We start from the raw sequence: 9,410 nt of genomic DNA on the forward strand, positions 1-9,410 counted from the left end.
TTACGATGGAATATATATAATAGTTCAATAGATATATTTTATCCCAATTTATTACTGACAATATATATTAAATTTAAATTAATAAATATATATAAACACATTAAATTATATTATTTTATTGGATTCATTCTATAATATTTATAGAAATATAATCATATTACTTACGACAAATGTCATAGAATTATTTTATAAAATTCTAAAATGATTTATAAATTTAAACAAATAGTTATGACAGTTGAGTCGAATTTTATGAAAACAATTTTAATAAATAAATAAATATTATTATTGAATTAGTATATGGAGAAAGATTGAAATCATTCACGAATAAAATTCGTCAACGAATAAAATAAAGTTATATTAAAATATATACTAAAAAACAATCCATGTATGACCTATGTCAACACAGTTATCTATAACATATTCTCAAATACATATCTCATGTGACATACATATATAGTTAAGTACACGTCGTCGACATGAATATAATAATTTTGTATGGACACTTTAATACGATATCAATGAAATTGGATGGAGACATAGTCAATTCCATATACAACAAGTTTCAATTACTATATACCCATAAATATTTGACCTACACAAACTACAAATAGTATCGACAAATCTTTAACTCAAAGATTACATCTACCCAAAATATTTATCATAACCAGAATCATCAAAGACTGAAAAGAAAAAAACTGAAACACTATAAAATATTTCATCAATAAAAAGTATAAACAATCATTGGGTATAAGCCGTTTAGAGTGATATTTTTACTACACTTCAAGTAAATTATTAAGTACTATACATTTTATTTTCTAACAAAACCCGTACTAAAGTTTTTAAAAAATAAAAGCAATTGTTTTTGTCTTTTTAAGATAAAATCTAAGAACAAAACTTTGTATATAATTTTAATGGCCATATTTTTTTCTTATTTTTTATTTTTTAAATATATCTACACCTATTTTTAAAATTGAAAGATAAAAAAACTGATAATTAGACCACCTTAAGTTACTGCAAATGATAACTTGTTGAGATCGGCGAACAAAACTGATATACGGGCTCCATTTTAGTGACCAATTTAATATTTAGCACACTGAAAATATTATAAAAATACTTGATGTTATTTCAAGAATATCATTCTGAAACTCTTTGCATTCCAAGTTAAAATCATAAATATATTTTGTTATCCAACACTTTGAGAAATATATAATCACATGTGTCTTGTAGTGCTTATAAATTACAAAAGTTGACGACAATAATGATTCTGGTACGAAGTTGAAAAACAGAAGGATCCTGAATCGTCCACAAAGATATTTTTCCTTTTAATATAAAAAGATATTATGTATTCTACATCCATATTTTAGAACTTTGTATTTTACAATTTGTTTTTCCTTTCGTTTGTATGTCATGGATAATTGCAACTTTAAGTTTCTGGTTTAATCCTACTTCTTTCACATTCAGCTTGCATGATGAAGAACGTAGAAATTTCATTACAAAATGAATTTTTTTTATTTAACATCTCACATCCAAAATGAAAGTCGACATATATTTTGATGAGTACTAAAGAATGGTCTGTGGCTCGCACGGGCTATTATGCTAGTTATAAACAAAAAGAGAACATATACATATAAATAAACTAATCGACATAGTTAAAATATATGATTAACAAACTTACATTGATTTTGTGAAAGAAAAGTGAACCAGGACAGGCGAAAAGAATGTTTTTGATAAACAAAAGGCATCCTAATATTTAAGGGAGCTGATATGTGCACACCCTCCATTTATACGTGCACATCGTTGGAATTAGGACCAAATTGTCCTTATTAAATATTAAGAGATGTTGGAGTTAAATGTGTGCCCGAGGGTATTATAGTCTCAATATCAATAAAGGGTGTGCACCTATACATGAAGGGTGTGCACATATCACCTCTCATATTTAATCTAGGATGGGGATTTGTTTTCTTTGTAAGTAACAGGGTTTGTTTTTTAAAGAAGGAAGGCAGTATGTCACAATCACCCACGTGCTTCTGCAGTTCTGCTTCTTTTATTGTAATATATGCTTTGAGTTAAAATATTTTGTCAAATTCTATAGGGCCAGATTCTTGAAAACTTGTTGGGCTGATTAAGTGTGACGGTCTCAACCCCGGGGTCAGGAGCTGATGTCACCAAAACTATAGCAAACCACAATATAATCTACTAATTAAACATTAGTATACCAACACGACCCCAAAAATCAAGATCCGATACAGGTTCAAGTATTATTTAGGTTACAAAAGCAAAACTACTTATTCAACAAGTCTGACCCTCTAACTTATTACAGCAACTCATCAGACCTGATGGTCTGATACAAACTACCTCAGAGGAGCCAGGTCCGGAAGGGGCCGAGACTCGGTTCTGCCAAGGTCGGATGGGTCATCTAGGTATCTGCAATATATATATATATATATATATATATATATATATATATATATATATATATAATAAGCTGCAAGGGTGAGCAATCAATTGCTCAACAGTACCACTATATGAATAACACGTAAAGCAGTTTATAAAAGCAGTTATAGGAACAGAAATCATAACTCATCTACGAAAATAAGTATAACATGTATAAACATATCAACAACTAGCATGCTCTGTAAAACGTATCATCACTTGTGTGTTGTGTGAATACCAGAGTCCAATTTTAGCATGCTATTTTTATTTTTAAATCCACTGTTCCATTAGAGGAAATACAAAATTGTTTGTCCCGTTACAGGAACCACTAAACCAAAATTAGATATATATTTGGATGAATCCTAGGGATAGCTGATCAGTCTATCCCACCACAAACCTGTTCCGGAACTCAGAGACTAGCTAGGTCTCTGTCACGCTGGACTAATCGGTTCGAATAGGGCGCGCAACCGACTTAGCCTCTTACGCAAACTCGTTGGGTCATTACGGGCCTCTTACGCAACCATCCAATATCTGATCCATTTTATCCAGTTTCCAAAATCACTTATACCTATCTCTTTTAAAACAATTATATCACAGCACACTTTCCAAAAACTTTTCCAATTTTAATCAAAATTTAGAGATAGGCATTTTCAGAAGTTACTTTTCCCCAAAACATTTATAATTTAAATAAATATTTTTAAATACAAGGGATACGTAACTTAAAACGTTATGTTCCACTATGAGAATAAAACAACAGTATATTCATATATGCTTAACCATAAAAGAATGGTCAGGCATACTTGCCTTGCGAAGCTTTACAACTAATACTAGCTCGACTTTAATCTGACTTTAACTTTCGAGTCCTTCGACTTGAACCTACAGAATCGAAACATCCTAGGTTAGACGACCAGTTATGCTTGACATATCCTCGATAAACACTTTACCCGAACGATAACAATTCCTGACTCGTACTTACATGTAATAATAATACACGTAATAATAATATACGTAACAATCAGGGTTCGTTTAGTATTTATTTACAAATATAAATGCTCGATTCGTATTTCCGTATTTAAAATAAGTTTTAGAAAATTCGAACAGCGACTCCTCTATTTATAAGCCTACCCGTCGAAATATAATCAACAAAAAATTCCCAACAAATCTCAATTCACAACTCATAACTCAATACGACTCATAACACAAACATTTAATTTGCGACTCGAAACTAATTTATACAAATAATTTTATTTATTTTATTCATTTAGGACTCAGATAAAAATTATCACCGTCCACCGTCCGCTCGTCGAAATTCATCGCGGACGACGGCAAAATTTATTGGTGCTCGAAAATATTCGGGTACACAAATAAATTCTATCGATTAAGAAAACCATTTTCCATACAAATTGAATTTAATATCACATATTTTTAATCAATAAATCCCCTACAATAAAAAAAGGGAATCAAAATTAAAATTATAACAACCCAAACCAAATTACACACAATCGGCCCAACAAGTAAGGCCCAATTAACCAAGCCCAACAGAGAATCAACCACGAAGAAGCAAGAAACACAGTCCAGGAACCACTCGGCCACGCCGCTGCACCACACACACACTCGAACCCACACAAAACACACACACGCACAAAAATTGCATACACACAAACACCAAATCGATATACACACACGCATACACGCGTGTGTATATACACAGAATCGACAACAATCAGAGAACTAAATGGCGGAGCACGGTCGGTTACCGGAATCGGAGTCATGGAGGCACCGAAGAAACCACAGAAACTGTGGAGGAGGAGTGAAAACCGAGAGAGAAAAAGAAAAGGGAGAGAGATGAGAGGACTGAGAGAGATGTGCGAGAGAGATGAAGAGAGAAGAGAGTGTGAGTTGTGTGTGTTTTATTTGTGAGAGTTGAAATTAAACCGGGTCGAAACACGTGTCCAAATAATTGCCACGAAGTGCTGATGGACTAACACGTGTCCTTTTGCTGAATTATATGCCCGATTCTATACCGCATTTTGCTACTTAACGACCCGACTTGCGGGTAAAATATCTCGAAAATTCCCAAAAGTACTTTTAAAATTTCACAAATTTCATAATTAATTAAAAAAAATTGAACATATAACATACCCATGTTTTTACAAAATAGCGGATATACGCGCAGGTGATTTTAATCCAAAAATTTTCCAATTTTTTTTTAAAATTCTCAGAATATTAAAAACTTAATAAAATATGAGTTTCTAATTTATGAAGCATTCTGTAATTAAATACAGAATTTACAAATAAATGCAATCAGGAAATCATTTAAAGATAAATAATTGTTGAAATATTGATTTCTAAATTTTATAAAATCCCAAAAATAATTATTGAAGTTATAAAATCACAAAAACAATATTAGAGACAATCCAAATATTTATGAAAATAACTTTGTAATAAAACCACTTTTAAAAGTGAAAAAAAAAATACAGTTCAACAAACAATTATGCGGATAATCCTCGCAGACCAACAATCATATATAAATAATAATAAACCAAACATAGCTGTCATAATCAATTCATACATTTTATTTAATTAATTATTCAATAATTACACATTTAATAATACAGAAATATACGAGTCATTATATCTTTCCCCCTTAAAAAGATTTTGTCCCCAAAATCTGACTTAACTAAACTGTAACACCCCCAAATCTGGGGTCGAGGATCCGGGTTGTCACGAGTTCCATTTCCCTTAATAACACTCAATCTTAGTAAACAACCAACTATTGCGTACTGTGACCCCACAATATACACACACATCACAGGTTATAGTCTCAGAGATGAATACCAAAAATAACACAAGTCATTTTATTCCACAATTATAAGTCATTACACCTCAAAAGAATAAATTTTCATATTATTTGCCATTATTACAATTCGTAAATATACATAAGTCTAGTACATTAAAAGTTGAAAGCCTAGCCTATTGGTAGTTCCTACCTCAGCTACAGCGGCATCAACGCCTACAGGAAACTGCGAAACGTTTCCTATCCGCTCACGAATTGGGAGTTTGGTCCTTTTCATCTTGTCTATCTGTTATTGTGTTATGAAAGAATAAAGCAAGGGTGAGCAACAAGCCCACCGAAATAATATGTATAATAATTTACAATATATAAGCATTCTCATAGTACTCATGAAAGTCTTGGTCAAGCAAAAATGAACCAAGTTTGAAATCTTAACGCGACCAAGTCACAAAATAATCAGTATATATGTATATATACTTTTCAAAATCTTTGAAATCCTCTTCCATGCGTAATATACACAGAGTTCCAGTTTATAACTGTATAAAATATCGTTGCAAGGTGATCTCATATATCTAACCTTGTCTCAACATTTTTCTGAAAATCTTTGTCATGCATAAGATAATCATTTACTAGATATAAGTTGAAAAGATGAAGTTACAAGATACTCCAATATACTTATATCTTTTCGGAATACTACTTGAACTACCACCGTTCAAGGTATAATCAGTTTCAAAAGTTCATCACATAGATGAGACTACAAGATAAGACTCAAATAGATTTAATCTTTGAAATATCATTTAAAGAAATGAAGTTACTAGATACTTCATTAATACCCTATATATATATATACACCTATATATATCATATATTCCTTGAAACCCTCTGTTATGAAAAGTATAAACAGAGTTATAATACCCAATGAATTTGGAAAGAAGAAAACTTTTGCATAAACCTGATATCTTGTTGATCAGGCAATGATACCAATTAAGTAACCCTTTCTACTAGTAGATGGATGAATCCTATGGCGCCCTCCAAACCCGGGTCAGAAGTTTGGGGTCCACACACACACCTTAAATATAACTTGTTTATAACAATAATAAAGATAATAATAATATATGCAGTAACCCTACTTACCAACCACCACGGACCGCAACAGGTTAAAGTATGCACACAAGCCAAACACACTAATATATTACAAACCGTCCAAATCCCAACTATTTCAAACTCAAACTGAGTATTAAACATTATTACAAACTTTTACAAACTTAAATTATCCCAAAAGAAGCCTACTAGCTCAGCTTTCTCAACCTGAACCCCTAGCTCTCGCGCTGGACTGGGGATCATTGCTACCAACTGGTTCCTTTTTAACTGGAAAGAATATAAACAACATCGCACAAATGAGCTAACTAGCTCAGCAAATCACAATGACAAAATTGAGAATAATGATCATCAGGTGAATATGATTATGATATCAAGTGAACAATGGATTATGATTTAAAATTGGATACTATAATTTTAATTTAAAAACCAAGGTTAGGCTGCTGATCAGTCACGCACTAACCCCGAGCAAGGCACACAGCATTGCTCTAACTACTGGATCCAAGGCACACATTGGCCTAACTTGACCATTATATGGTCTGACCACGAATCTGTTCCACAATTTTATAAAAATAATCCAATTCTAACATAATAACAGAATATGCAATAATAAACAATAACCGAAATCATTAACAACAATAAATGTTTAACAATGAAAGGGTTTCAATCCTTGTAAGGATCAATGAGGCAATTAAAAAGCTTGGATGCTGGGTAATGAAAGAATTGGATAACAAAGGAATCAACATTTTAGGGTTTCAAAGATTTGGGCTTTCAAAGCATAGGATACAATGATTGAATGTACAAGTAATTCAGTTCAGTGTTTGGGATTTTGTTTACATGTATTTGTGGAGTAATATCGTATACTTGAGATTTGTGTTTAGGTATACAACAATCAATGGTCTAGAAAGAATAAGGTTTATGGCTCAAGAACAATAACTGGATTCAGAGTTTAGGTTTCAGTGCTTCAAAGCACTTGCAATATCAATCTGACTATCAAATACTATAATATCTCGGGAAAGTTCAGAACACTTACCTGATATTAGCTTACTACACTGCACTCGCTTCCAATCACAAGCGTCTTACTCCTCAACTATCTGTTTCTCTTTCCTACGTCTTGTCGCTTCTGCTCATATATCATAAGCATCTATCAATAATTTACTCATGGAATTCTATTCAACATATACTTCTATCTACCCTTCGTTTTACCCAAATCCGATTAACGGATTGAAAGTTATGCAATAATCAAGTAAACACAGAATATATAGACCGATAGTCAATTAACAAGTCACATATAGCATATAATACATCACGTAATCAATGATATATCATTTATAAAGAAGTCTCGGGTCATAAATAGGCTTTCTGGTATTTAAAATGATTTTTAAAATATTTTTCGGAATTAAAACGGGTCGTTGGATCAATTTTGGGTTAATAAACAGGGTTCGGTTGGCCAATTCTGGCTCCGAAATAATTTTAGAATAATAATCGAGCCTTGGAAATAATTTAGAATAATATTTTAAAGCTCGAAACTATTTTTCAAAATTTTTAAATCATTTTTAAATAATTAAATCTAATTAAATAATTAATTAAAATCAATTAATAATTAATTAAATCAATTAATCAATTAATTTTCGAATTAATTGACCAATTAATCAATTAGAAATTAACTGGAATTAATTAACTAATTAATTTAGATTTATTTGTGAATTAAAAATAATTTTCAGAATTAAAATAATAATTTTTAGAATTTTCAGAAATTAAAAACGAATTTTTTATAATAAAAATAAATAGGAAATATGATTTTTAAACATTTTTAAAACAGAAATCCAATTTTTGCAAAGTCTGGAAACTACAGGGACCAAACTGCATCGTTTTCAAAACTGCAGGGACCAAACTGCAATTTTATAGTCCAGTCGCCGAAAAAAGTTGGGGATGGCCGGAGAACACGTTCTCGGCGTCCTCACCCCACCAACACCTCCAGATCACATCTACAGGTTACCAGGAACACAACCATGCAATCAATTCATCCTAACAATCCCTGAGTTGGCCGGAATTTGGCCGTGAAATTTTCCAGTTTCCGGCGAACATCGGAAAACTTCAAAACACAACTCCCTTCTCTACAGACCTCGTTGGTTCATGAAACTTATACGACTAGATTGCAAATTTCACAGAGAACACAACCCACTATAACACAACATCAATCTATCACAGAATAAGAAACCCCCAAATTTCAATTAAGAACATTCATACGGGTTATAAACCCTAATTGTAAAATTCGAAAATCAAACTCAAATTTGAACATGTTATTGAACTCCAAATCAAACGTATGACATATGAAAATCATCAGGAAAACAAGCTCTACAACATGCAATCATCAAATCATACAAACAATCATCCGAAAAAAATTCATATTTTTAATAAAATAAATTCGAAAATAAATAAATTTTTAAAAAAATAACCTTGATTTCTGCAGGTGTATGGATTACAGAATCTGGTAGAGCTCTTCAAGACCTTCAGATTGGTTACTCGAGCTTTCCAAACCGAATTCAATAACACCTCCAAATGCTTGTTTGATTCTTAGAACAGTTTTAGGAAATTAGGGTTTTTCTCTGAAAATTATATAATTATCTGTCTGCAAATGATTTTGATACGAAATAAAATACGGTAAAAGGCTATTTATAATTACGGAAAATTAGGATCCCGTTGGATCATTCCGGATATAAAATGGTACGTTTATTTGTAAAAACTGATCCAAACGGTATCGGTTTTCGGGATAATTATCCAAATCAGTACAATTTGTACTGCGGTCTTGGTCTCAGCGCCTGGTTACACGTATTACGAAGTGATAATTGTGATAGTTTAATAAAAAGCTCCCGTTTATCGAAAGTACGGGTTTTATTGATTTACCGAAACGAATATTGTATCGAAAATGTTGCACTGGGACCCGCGCAGGACAAACCGTACGCCGGATCGAAAAAGTCGAAACATGGAATATGCTCGGAATATTACAATTAGGTTAGGAAGGAGTTCTCGAAAGAGTTTCGGGTTCCAAAAACGTAACAACGGTTGATGTCGGTTGGTTCCC

This window comes from Apium graveolens, chromosome 7 (assembly GCF_009905375.1).
Source record: "Apium graveolens cultivar Ventura chromosome 7, ASM990537v1, whole genome shotgun sequence".
NCBI lineage: Eukaryota > Viridiplantae > Streptophyta > Magnoliopsida > Apiales > Apiaceae > Apium > Apium graveolens.